This window comes from Mixophyes fleayi, chromosome 8 (genome assembly GCF_038048845.1).
Source record: "Mixophyes fleayi isolate aMixFle1 chromosome 8, aMixFle1.hap1, whole genome shotgun sequence".
Taxonomy (NCBI): domain Eukaryota; kingdom Metazoa; phylum Chordata; class Amphibia; order Anura; family Limnodynastidae; genus Mixophyes; species Mixophyes fleayi.
In genome coordinates, this window is record NC_134409.1 from 141,746,342 (window position 1) to 141,759,380 (window position 13,039).

Here is a 13,039-nt window from a genome sequence, read left to right on the forward strand (position 1 = left end):
GGTCAGTAATTATCCCAGCTGTTTCTACAGACAGAAATCCTAAAAACATGAACTGTTGGTAGCCCTTGAGGACTGAGTTTGCCCATCACTGGTCTAGATGAACATGAGACGTTCGTGGCTCCTGGTAACAAATGTAAAACAACTTAAAACTGGAAAAATTGTTTGTTTTAAAAGTGAAACTTTTCTGTTGATCTTAGTTTCTGAATAAACTGTGTATTTCCTGCACTGACTGATGTGGCTGTGAGAGGTTCCCTCTCTGTGATCACTTCCAGCTTTACCTGAAGGTTTCCTCCATTGTCATCAGGACAACTTTCATTTTATTGCATTGTGATCCTGTGACTGAATATTGTTATTAGTTTACGCAGCTGATTGTGATATTGGAGACAGATAAAGCTCACAGTGATAACCTCTGTATTACCTGGTGCTATAGGACAGATGGTCTATATAACACCCAGCAGGCAGCCTGGAGTCTAGAGCTTGGCACATATAGAGATGTATGGGCACCCCCTCTCCCCCCCTTCCCCAATGCCTGTAGCATCTACACCCCTGATAATGGCATTAGTCCCATCACTGGGAACATAATAATAATAATAATAAGAATATACATCTTAATAACATTATTATTATATTAATATATTATATTATTGTTAAATCCATGACTGTTTGTAGGGAAAGGGAAATTTAAGATAAAACATTTAAACACCAGAAATATAGAATAATAGACACCACAAAATTCAGGATCAACAAAATCGGGTTTGGAATGTAAACAGTGGCCTGACATGGATAGAAGCCAGCACAGAAGTACACGTGGTCTCTGGCTACATTGGTGGTAGCCGAGGTTAATGCAAAATACAATGGTTGGTGGAGTCGCAGCTTAGGCTAATGTTAAAGGGGCACCCCCTCTAAAGGCGTAACTGCAACAACAGCTGACGTCTGATGATGTGATTGGGGTTATTTGCACTTTCCATTGCGGATATAACATCTTTTTTGCTGGGATTCCCAGCAACACAAGGGGGAGCCTGAGACAGTAGTTTCCATTTCTGACCATGTGCAGAGCAATTTCACACAAAATACGGCACGCGGAAAGATACAGGGCGTAGAAAGATACAGGGCGGGGCAAGATACGGCACGCGGCAAAATATGGCACGCGACAGGATACGGCACGTGGCAAGATACAGGGCGGGGCAAGATACGGCACACGGCAAGATACGGCACACGGCAAGATACGGCACACGGCAAGATATGGCACACAACGTTGGTTCCGAAGATGAATCAGGCCCATTATGAAGCTGTAGATAAAGTGGTTTTATGCATCAGTAATGAGTCACTATTACTGTCTGGAATGAAGACTATTCACATTTACCAACTTTTAAAATAACTTTCAAGGACATCGTGCTCTCTGGTTAGTCCTAATATCCCTGTCATAATATGTTTATTAAACTCGGCTATAAAGAATAGTTTTACATTTTATTTTCTCCATTTCAACAAATATTATCTCACAGATAATGGGCCCAATTTGAAGTAAGAAGTAAATCAAGCTGGGAAGTACAAGTTGGCATCTAGGCAAAACTATAGGGTATATTTAGTAAACTGCGGGTAGGAAAAGGTGGAGACGTTGCCTATAGCAACCAATCAGATTCTAGTTATCAATTATTTAGTACATTCTACAAAAGGACAGCTAGAATATGATTGGTTGCTATAGGCAACATCTCCACTTTTTTAAACCTGCAGTTTAGTAAATATACCTCTATGATTCAGTAACACAAATTTAAAATGTGTGGCACCAGGGGCAGCCACAAGTGGGTTATATGTTTCTGATATATATATATATATGATCAGAGAGAAGAGATAAAAGTTCTGAAAATATTTGCATCAACCGGAATTTGGCCGCAGCAGCACCGCACAGCAGAATGTACTGACTGATGTCATCTCTATCCAGAGACTAAACATTACGTAAAATGCAGATTACAATACAATGTGGAATGGTGAAGTAAAAGTGGAACTTGAAGATGATGTTTGTGGAAGTTATACCGTGTGTAAAATGGCCGGTTTCCCTGCAAAACCCGATCTGTGGTCGCTATTTAGCTGGTCTCTAGTATTAATATGTAGTCTCATGGTGCCAATATTTCTTCTATGCATTCTCCACTTTCACCACATGATGTCACTGTTGTTTGCTTCTTACTCACTTGTAGCTTCATCAGACTGCGGGTAACTTGCTGTAATGTGAGTCTGACACTATGTCTGTCTTGTTTAAAGAGTGTCCTCTGCGGCTCAGACCATTGGCAGATCAGGGTGCCCTTATTTCTGAATCCTTTGTATCTATATCTGCTCCATTCTTGACCTTTCTGTTACTAATATTATTAACATTATTTATAGGGCACGACATGAGCTCCACAGCGCTGTACAGAGGGAAAACAACAGGACAATACATGGTGTAACTGTACAATACAGTAACCAAATAACACTACAACTCTCAGCACAGCTACTGGGGTACAAGGGGCATACAGTGCCGGCTGAAACCTGTGCCGATTAGCGTGGGCACAACTAACAGGTTTAGAGCCCCTGAAAGAGGTGCAGATAATGGAGGAGAGGAGTTAATGGGGAGAGAGCCTGAGGAGGAGGTGCGCAGTGTAACTGGTGAGCAAAGGTTACCGGTAATGAGAACAGGAGGGAGGAGGGTCCTGCCCACTAGAGCTTACGATCTAAAGGGAAAAGGGCAGACAAACAGATGACACATGGGGATGAGCCAATGTAAGGGGATCTGAGGACAAGAAGCAGGAGTGGTAGAGGTGGAGGATGAAAGAGGGTGAGGTATACTACATGGTGAGATGGTTGGAGGACTGCTAGGCTGTTATAAACAGGTGGTTTTGCAATAACCGTTTGAAGCTATACAGGCTGGGGGATAGTCTGATAGAACGAGGGAGTGGGGGGCAGTACGGGAGAAATCTTGGATTCGGGAGTGAGATGTGGTTACCAGAGGATTGGGAAGGACACGGTCATTGGTCGACCGGATAGGATCAGAGGGAGTATGTATGGAGATGAGGTTGGAGATGTAGGGAGCAGTGGAGCTGGATAGGGCCTTGTACGTGAGGGTGAGGAGCATAAAGAGGGGAAGGGAACCAGTGTAAGATTGTGCAGAGAGGGGAGGCAGGTGTGGAGCAGTGAGAGAGGAAGATAAGTTTAGCTGCAGATCTATAGATAGAGAAGCGAGATGGAAGCAGGGGAGACGGGTAAGGAAAAGGTTGCAGAAGTCCAGATGAGAAATGATCAGAGTTTTGGTGGCACCCTGGGAGAGGAAGGGTCTTATATAGGCGATGATGCAGAGATGGAAACGACAGGATTGGGCAAGAGATTAATGTGGGGTGAAGGAGAGGAGGGAGTGAATGACACCCAGGCAGCAGCGTTGGGGAAAAGAGGAGATAGTGGAGGGACCGACCTCCCTGTCACTGTTGACAACACCATTGTTCTCTTTCTCCCTTGTTTCTGACTGTCCCACTTCCCTGACCTCAATCTCAGATCCAAATCTCACTTTACAGATTGATATATTCTGTGTATATAGTTTCCAGTGAAGTTTAAACTCACGTTCAGGGCCGGACTGGCCATCTGGCACTTTTGGCAAATGCCAGAAGGGCCGATGGTCAGTAAGTCCGGTTCGAGCAGTCAGTGCACTGATCGTGTTCTGGACAGTGCACCGACACTTCCTGGTCACATGTGCCGTGCGCTGCGCGCGGCACATGTGATCAGTACAGGTCCTGGAAGGCAGCTGAAGAGCGGACAGGAGACAGAAACAGAAGAAGCTGAGGAGGTAAATAAAGAAAAGGGGGGGGAAGGGGAGAGAAAAGGTGCCACACAAAATACGGGATAATATGATTTCGGCCACTACTGTGTGGTATAATATCAATTGGGGACATGTACTCAGGCATGAGGGAAGGAGGAGAATGTTAATATAATGTGGGAGGTAGGCTATTAATTTAATGGTGAAGTTTAGGTGGGGGCTAATTATTTAATTTGTGTTATTTTATTTGCGGGGTGATGTGGGTTAATTTTATATTAGTACCTAGCAATTTAAGATAGGGTGATTGGACCTTTAATTTAATGATGGGGCTGTTTGGGAAATAAATGTGAATATGAATTATTTAATGGCAGTGATGTTTGTGGGAAATAGGTATATTTATTAAACGTAAATGCTATTTCATTTATTGCTGGGGATGTTTGGAGGGAGGGAAATATATTTATTTATCAGCAGCAGCAGCTATTTATATTAAATGTGAATACTAGTATTTTAATGTTGGGGCTGGAGGGAAGCCTAATTATAAAACATGGGTTGTATTGATTAAGCACCAGGGCTGGTTGGAGTTTTCTAAATTACATGTACACATTTTTTTTTCCAAATAGGGCCTCCAACATTCCAGTATCCAGACAAGCAGCAACTAAACTAAAGACACCAGGAGCCATAGGTGGTGAAAGTAATAAGACAGGTAGGAGAGACAGGACAGTCTGTCAACTATCCTGAATCTGGTGGGAAAGTCCCGAATTTTGGTGACTGTCTCGTTTAGTGGATTTGGTCCGACTACAAGGACAGTTGGGAGGTATGTCCTGGTTCACACTGTACTGCTTGTGAAGGCAGAGCTGCGTGCAACTATCAGTATTGCACACAGTATTGCCTGTGTATTTGTCTAACATTTGTCTAAAATGATAGCCATGTTACATAATAGGGGCTCCCTGTCTTAAATACCCCAGGCTCCCCAAGTGTTAATCCAGCTCTGGTTAGCAGGAGGGAGCGGATAGCTGCTCCAAGTCTCTGGATAGGACACAGCCTGCAGAGAAAGCCGATGAGCTCTAAATCTCACAAGATTTGGTATTCTCGTGAGACTAAGAGTTTCCCTGCTCACTCTACAGGAAGTTCCCACCCTGATGGATGTCAGCAGCACCAGAAACATAGATAAGTATGGGGGTGTCATAATGTGCCTTGGGGGTGGCGTGATAAATGTAATGTTTTCTTTTAATGTATGTATCATTGCGCCATATTGGCCACACCCACAACACAATGTGGTCACGCCTTTTTCGGCACTGCTGTGCAGGCCCACCTCTGTTTCATTCCTGCTGGACCTGAGGTGGGCCTGTGGACTTTAAATGCCAGGGCTGATTTTTAGTCCCAGTCCGGCCCTGCTCACGTATCCATCACAGCGTGTTGGGAGATTCCTCCTGGATCCCTTTTCAGGTTACTCCAAAACACATTTTCATTTGAGGGAAGAGGACACTCACCAAACTTTTAAAATCCATAACTTCTTTATTTAGTACATAGCAGTATGGGGATGTTTCAGTCCTCTCAGGGACCTGGGTCACGGCCCCCAATAGTAAATAACAATCCCACCACCCAGATAGAAGATAATTACCATATATACAGCTGGGGGTAAATGTATTAATGTCCGGATTCTTCAACTCCGGCGAGTTCAACGTCTTCAGCGATTAAATTTAAAGCGGCCGCTGCCTTGTAATGGGAAGTTTCCCTGGTGTCTTATATCCTTACAGCCACCTTCATCATTAGTCGTCTATCACAGATATTCCCACAGTCAGTAAACACCACAGCTCTGCGGCGTTCCCTACATATATATATATATATATATATATATACACACACACAGACACATATATACACACACACATATACACACACACACACACACACACACACACACATATATACACACACATGTCGGGATTAGGCTGCTCCATGAGGACCCCTCTCGGCACAGTTGCAGCTCCTTCTTCTGTACTGAGTTAGCGACCAGCCGCTTGTTGTCCTAATCCCACAAGATATCGATCTTATAACAAGACCAGTAATTAAACTTCAGCAGCCAAATTATCCATTATTTCCACAGTGTTGATTAGACCCATTTTTGAGAACTTTTCTAATGCAATCTACAGGTTACTCTCATTAGCATAATGTGACCCACGGATTTGCATATTGACAGCTTGAGGTAAATTGGCGGCATTATTTGGAAGTGACGCAGATTACACAATGTTCTCTTTCATTATTAACATACAAATACCTGCAGGTTCCCTTCTCTGCTAAACCTCAGGAGTGACCACGTTCTGGGGAAATACACAGAATAACAAAGTGACTAAATGTCTATTTACCCTGCAGGGGAACTGTCATCAGTGATTCAATGTCTGACTCTTTAATCCTTTAGTTTCTCTACCTGTCCCCCCCTGTGACCTCTGCTGACAGCCCCCCCCCCGTGACCTCTGCTGACAGCCCCCCCTCCTTGTACCAGTGTTATTCTATGTAAAAGAGACAGATTGAGCAGGTGACTGAGAGGTGTAAAATGATCACAGGGGAGAACATGGTGTTTCCATTCTGACAATAACATCATTGTGATAAATCATTAATAGATATTTCAAGTACAGAATGTACAGATCCCCTCTGAATATTTATACATATTACTCCTGTTACTCCTGTTACTCTCCAGCCTCCATCTGATTCCTCCTGTCTCAGACCACAGATACACGCACCGGCGGACTGGGGATGTGGGGGCCCCCGGGAGTGGGGGTCCTGGGAGTGGGGGGCCCGGAATTGGGGGGACCTGGGAGTGGGGGGCCCAGGAGTGGGGGGCCTGGGAGTGGGGGGCCTGGGAGTGGGGGGCCCGGGATTGGGGGTCCCGGGAGTGGGGGGCCCGGGATTGGGGGGACCTGGGAGTGGGGGGCCCGGGAGTGGGGGGCCCAGGAGTGGGGGGACCGGGAGTGGGGGTCCTGGGAGTGGGGGGCCCGGGAGTGGGGGTCCCGGGAGTGGGGGTCCCGGGAGTGGGGGGCCCGGGATTGGGGGGACCTGGGAGTGGGGGGCCCGGGAGTGGGGGGCCTGGGAGTGGGGGACCCTCTACATCTGCTGGGCAACCTCATATTTCAGTTCATGTAAATAGTTGTACTTCCAGCACTTTGGGATTGTGCTTTTTGGCGGTCGGATACTTATCTTTATTCCGCACTTTATCCTTCCAACCCTTCGTTTTCCTTCACAGACAATGTTCTGCTCCTGTTTTCCCCACTTATTTATCCAGGGTGCAGGAATTAAGTCTACAGATTGTATTGTGTATCCTCCTCTCCTGATATACAATGTACATTACAGTAGAACATCACAGATTAAGCTGCATAAGACACAATTCTCTTATCTAGATCCATCCTACATAACAGCTGCTATATTTCAAGTTGTAATCAGCAGCTACACGTATATAATAATGTACAGGACTGATATATATATACTGTGATACTATCACTCTCACAGTAATGACGGATCAGCCTTTGTGTTTAACATCCTGTTTTCAGGGGTTGTATTGTTTAGAGACCATTAATTAAATTATGATACAAAGAGCGGTAAATGGCGCAGTCGCCACTAATCCATCCATTGTCCAGCGGTAAATGAGAATAATACGGTCCAGCCAATGACAGGAGGGCTGTGTATGACTCTGGCCCTGTTGGAGGGAGCTGACGGCCAAGCTGAATCCTCTATATAATAGTTCTAGACACATTAACCAGAAATCAGCGCAATGCTGGACAATCTGCCGGACTACACCTCTTATTACACTGTGGTGGGGATGATAGGAGGTGTAGTCCAGCAACAGCTGTAGTTCTATACTCACCTGGTCTAGGACCAATCTCTCACAGGAGGATCTATGCTCCTGTGTGCGTCTCTCCAGATCCTCCACCCGTCTTCTCCAGCTGTTCTGTGAGGCTGTAGATACTGACCACCCAGGGCCACTTGGGGGCCCCTGTACTAACACAGCCCTTATAACAAGCGCCGAGCACACAAACCTGCTGCAGAGGCCTCCACATTATTAATGTAGCAGCAGCCTGAAGCTGATTCTATGTAACCAGTGGGTACAAACCTCTTCCTGAGGTAATAAGTAAAATGCTGCTCACATTATATATATATAATTACCCTGCTCTGGTGACTGTATGGTCCTCTCTGGTGCCTCCTCTGCCCTTGGCCTCGATGCCCGAGGAGAAGCTTCCCTGACAGGCGCCAGCCCCTGATTCCCGGGAATTACAGGTGCCCTAAACATGAGGCAACTTCATTACCTGCTTCTCGGACACTGCAGTGGCGCACGCAGGGGGGGGTTTCTGAGTCTCTAGAAACGCCCTCCTGCGCTAACTAAGTGGCCACTGTCCTAAACAGCAGCCGCGGCGCTGTCAATGAAGCGTCCGTGGCGGTGCTGTATTGTATACAGCACCGCCGCAGACGCTTCTTAGACAGCGCCGTGGCTGCTGTTTAGGACAGTGCTGGCGAAACGCATGCGCAGCAGCTCTCTCTCCTGGTTTTTTGTTTTTTTTGGGGGGGGGGGGTCGTCGGGGAGAAACCCCCCCCTGACAATCCTCCGTGCGCCCCTGCACTGTATCAATATATCACTATTAGATGCATCATAGATGTGTTACTATTACATGGGAGTAATATCTGCTGCTTCAGCAATCTGTCAGGACCTTGGACAGAGGCCTCAGTGTTGTATAGTGAGAAGGTCTCAGCTCTGTGAGCTCAGATCACATCTTGGGCCTGATTCATTAAGGATTTTAACTCGAGAAACTTCTTATTTCAGTCTCCTGGACAAAACCATGTTACAATGCAAGGGGTGCAAATTAGTTTTCTGTTTTGCACATAAGTTAAATACTGACTGTTTTTCCATGTAACACACAAATACTTGATAGCTTATTTGTACACTGACATTTAAAGTTGATATTTGTGTCCTACATGAAAACAGTCAGTATTTAACTTATGTGCAAAACAGAAAACTAATTTGCACCCCTTGCATTGTAACATGGTTTTGTCCAGGAGACTGAAATAAGAAGTTTCTCGAGTTAAGATCCTTAATGAATCAGGCCCCTTATTATCATCTGCAGAATTGTTCTCAGTGACTTGTAGAAGGACCTTAATGTGACCTTCATACATCATGTGGAAGAGAAGGTTATATAGCAGTTTACTGTATAATACAGGCTGCAGGGAAGGTTATATATTGGCTTACTGTATAATACAGGCTGCAGGGAAGGGTATATAGCAGCTTACTGTATAATACAGGCTGCAGGGAAGGGTATATAGCAGCTTACTGTATAATACAGGCTGCAGGGAAGGGTATATATTGGCTTACTGTATAATACAGGCTGCAGGGAAGGGTATATAGCAGCTTACTGTATAATACAGGCTGCAGGGAAGGGTATATAGCGGTTTACTGTATAATACAGGCTGCAGGGAAGGGTATATAGCAGCTTACTGTATAATACAGGCTGCAGGGAAGGGTATATAGCAGCTTACTGTATAATACAGGCTGCAGGGAAGGGTATATATTGGCTTACTGTATAATACAGGCTGCAGGGAAGGGTATATAGCAGCTTACTGTATAATACAGGCTGCAGGGAAGGGTATATAGCGGTTTACTGTATAATACAGGCTGCAGGGAAGGGTATATAGCAGCTTACTGTATAATACAGGCTGCAGGGAAGGGTATATAGCAGCTTACTGTATAATACAGGCTGCAGGGAAGGGTATATAGCAGCTTACTGTATAATACAGGCTGCAGGGAAGGGTATATAGCAGCTTACTGTATAATACAGGCTGCAGGGAAGGGTATATAGCAGCTTACTGTATAATACAGGCTGCAGGGAAGGGTATATAGCAGCTTACTGTATAATACAGGCTGCAGGGAAGGTTATATAGCAGCTTACTGTATAATACAGGCTGCAGGGAAGGTTATATAGCAGCTTACTGTATAATACAGGCTGAAGGGAAGGTTATACAGCGGCTTAATGTAAAATACAATAGATCGGAGAGCAACAAATAGACCTAATTAGAGGCACAAAAACTAAAATAATAATATTCCCACCCGCCAACAGAAGTTACCTTCCTGACATTTCTATTTCTGTAACCAACATGACCATTAATCCCACCCCGCAAGCTGCCTAGGTGTGATCCTGGACTCAGAATTGTCCTCTGTTCTCACATCCAGTCTGTATCCAAATCACGTTACATACATCTAAAGAACGTTCCCAGTGTACGCACATATCTCACAGGACACTGCAATAGTACTCATCATCTCCCGCATTGACTATTGCAATAGCATCCCTATTAGTCTCCCCTAGCCAGACTCTCATCCCTATAGTCTATTTTGAGAGCCATAATTAGATTAATATTTGTAGAGCATTCTTTTATCACTCTGTCAGTCTCTACATTGGCTGCCTGTTTATTACTGAATCCAATATAAAATTCTTCTACTAACATACAAGACCATCAACAAAGCTGCATCAACTTACATCTCCTCACTTGTCTCACAATATCTCCCAACTCTACACCTCCGCTCTGCGTCTCTCATCCACCCTCATCACATCCTCCCATTCTCGGTAATAGGATGTTTCTCAAGCTGCCCCCCCCCTCAGGCTATTCTACCCGATTATCCCCCTCTACACAGCTCACACAAACTTACATCTAGGGGTAAATGTATCAAGCTGCGAGTTTGCAACTCCAGCGATTTTCTCGGGAGAGTTGAAACTCGCCGATGTATGAAGCTGAGATTTCATACAAAATCGCCAGAGTTCTGCTTCTGTCAAAATCGCTACTTGCAAAATCTCCAGAGATCAAACTCACCACTGTTTGCCACTGCAGCTATACAAGTCTACAATGTATGAAGCTGCGAGTTAGCAAACTCAGGAGAGTTTGCTTCTAAACACGCCAGATACAACACGCTGCTTGATAGCAGCGTGTTGTAGAAACACATCACTGTTACACTGCCCTGGCAGTGTTAAAAAGTGAAAGAACAGATAAAAGTTAAAAAAAAAAAAAGCGTGGGGTCCCCCCGTTATTTATGCTTAACCCTAGTGCTGCCTGACTAGTGCTGGTCCCGTGAAATTCGGGGAAAAATTTTGCGTGGGGTCCCCCCGATTTTCACTTTACCAGCACTAGGCAAACCAGCCAGGGTTGGCGGCACTATAGCAGGGGGACGCGCGGCAGGGGTCCCCCTGCCATAATGACTAACCAACCCTAGACTGTTCAGCGCAGGGTTGGATTCACTAGGGAGTGGGGTCCGCTGAAAAAAACGAGTGGGCCCCCCCTAGAAAGAACCAGCCCAGTGCTGATAGCACTAGGGCTCTTCCTACTACCCCTGGGCTGTGGGTAGTAGGGTAATATGGCGGTAAATAGTAGAAAAAAATAAACTGACACCAAGTTTGTTTGTGGAACTACAAGTCCCAGCCAGCCAGGTTGCCCTAAAAACTGTGGCCATGCTGGTGCTTGTATAACTATAAGCACCAGCATACCCACGGCAGCCAGGGCATGTTGGCACTTGAAGAACCACAAGTGCCAACATGCCCTGACATCCCTGGCTTGCTGGGCCCTGTAGTTCCACAAAGAAAAAAGTTAACAAAACAACAACTCCCTCATAAACACCACACATATTTATTAAAAATAAAAAAAACAAAATACTTACCAATGATGTCTTCTTTCTTGATCCAATGTTCCTGGCTTGCCCCAGTCCCTTATTATTTGTACATCCATCTTGCCGGCTTGCCCCAGTCCCAGCCATTTGTACCTCCATAAATGAATCTTTGCCAACTGGAACTCTTCACCCAGAAGGGGCACATATTTGTAATATCCCGAATCTTTAGTCTTGATTGAAGTTAAAAAACAAACAAACCAGGAGCCGCCGCAAACACCTCCTACCTAGTAGGAGGTCCGTTCCGCAATGCTCTTACGCTGTTTGCGTAAGAGCTAAGTACTGTATTATGGCATTTTCCCACGCTAGTGGGGAAATCACATATTACTGTATCTAGCGCTTACGCAATTAACGTAGCGCATTGCACATGCGCTACTTGCGTAAGCTGTATTTACTGTATTACAGCTTACGCAATTTCAACACGCTGGCAAACTCGCATTTTGATACATTTACCCCCTAGTCTCCTTCTACACACACAACCCTCTGTCCCCGGACCACATTGCTGTGTGACTAGATCATATCACTAAGCACTTTTTCCCACTGTAATCTGGCTGGACCAGTATACAATATGTAGCAGTCAGACTTCCTGCCACTCACAGAAGACTAGAAGTGCCCCAAGGGGTGCAGAGAGGAGAACAAATATCCAGAAACGCGCTGTGCAAAAATGAAGATCCACCCTCCGACCACTTTATCACATAACAGCTTATGACTTGGTTTATTCTCATATGAGCGCCAGGGACATCATCTTTATTCTTGTGTATGTGATGTATTTTATTACATATTTTGGAGTGCGCCCATTGAACACTTGCTCTACAGCAACGACTCCCACCTGTCAATTGACAAAACATAACTCCCAATATTGACTCTTAAGGTGACCAGAACAAATTCAGTCATACGATGTCCCCGGAGACATGACCAACACATACAGTACTCGGTCATACCAACCCCCCTTCCCTAAAAACAACCTTGCCACACACTCGTACCTCCAAACTTCAGCAAATCAAATCGGGTCTATCCTACTTAAATCAGGACTGTTGGGGGTATGGCTCAGTGATGTCACTAGTTCCTAGCAAATTAAATCTCTGAATATTGGTTTATTAGTATCAGTTCTACTAACATTCTAAGGGTCCCACAGTCCCTTAAAATCAGGACTGTGTTGCCTAACTCAGGACAGCTGAGGGGTAGGGAGCATATAATGGATGATAATGGATGTAAAAGTTTGGTATCCTTTAAATTTGGTTTGGAGACAGTAGACTATGGAAATTATTATATAATGTACATATTTAGAGTCCCACTTATGCTAATATTTGCCACAGGAAACCATTAACAGAACGACTAATTCAGTTGTGTGATATTATATAGACAAGCAGAGGAGACTGTTATCACCATGGTTACTGTAACCTGTATGTGTGATATTATATAGACAACAAGCAGAGGAGACTGTCATCACCATGGTTACTGTAACCTGTATGTGTGATATATAAACAAGCAGAGGAGACTGTTATCACCATGGTTACTGTAACCTGTATGTGTGATATTATATAGACAACAAGCGGAGGAGACTGTCATCACCA

General features: G+C 44.9%; 1 long non-coding RNA gene across 1 annotated transcript in view; it reads left to right on the forward strand.

Moving 5' to 3' along the window:
* LOC142100226 (uncharacterized) overlaps positions 1 to 13,039 on the forward strand; it is a 401,704-nt gene that overhangs the window by 4,437 nt on the left and 384,228 nt on the right. The window lies entirely within an intron of this gene.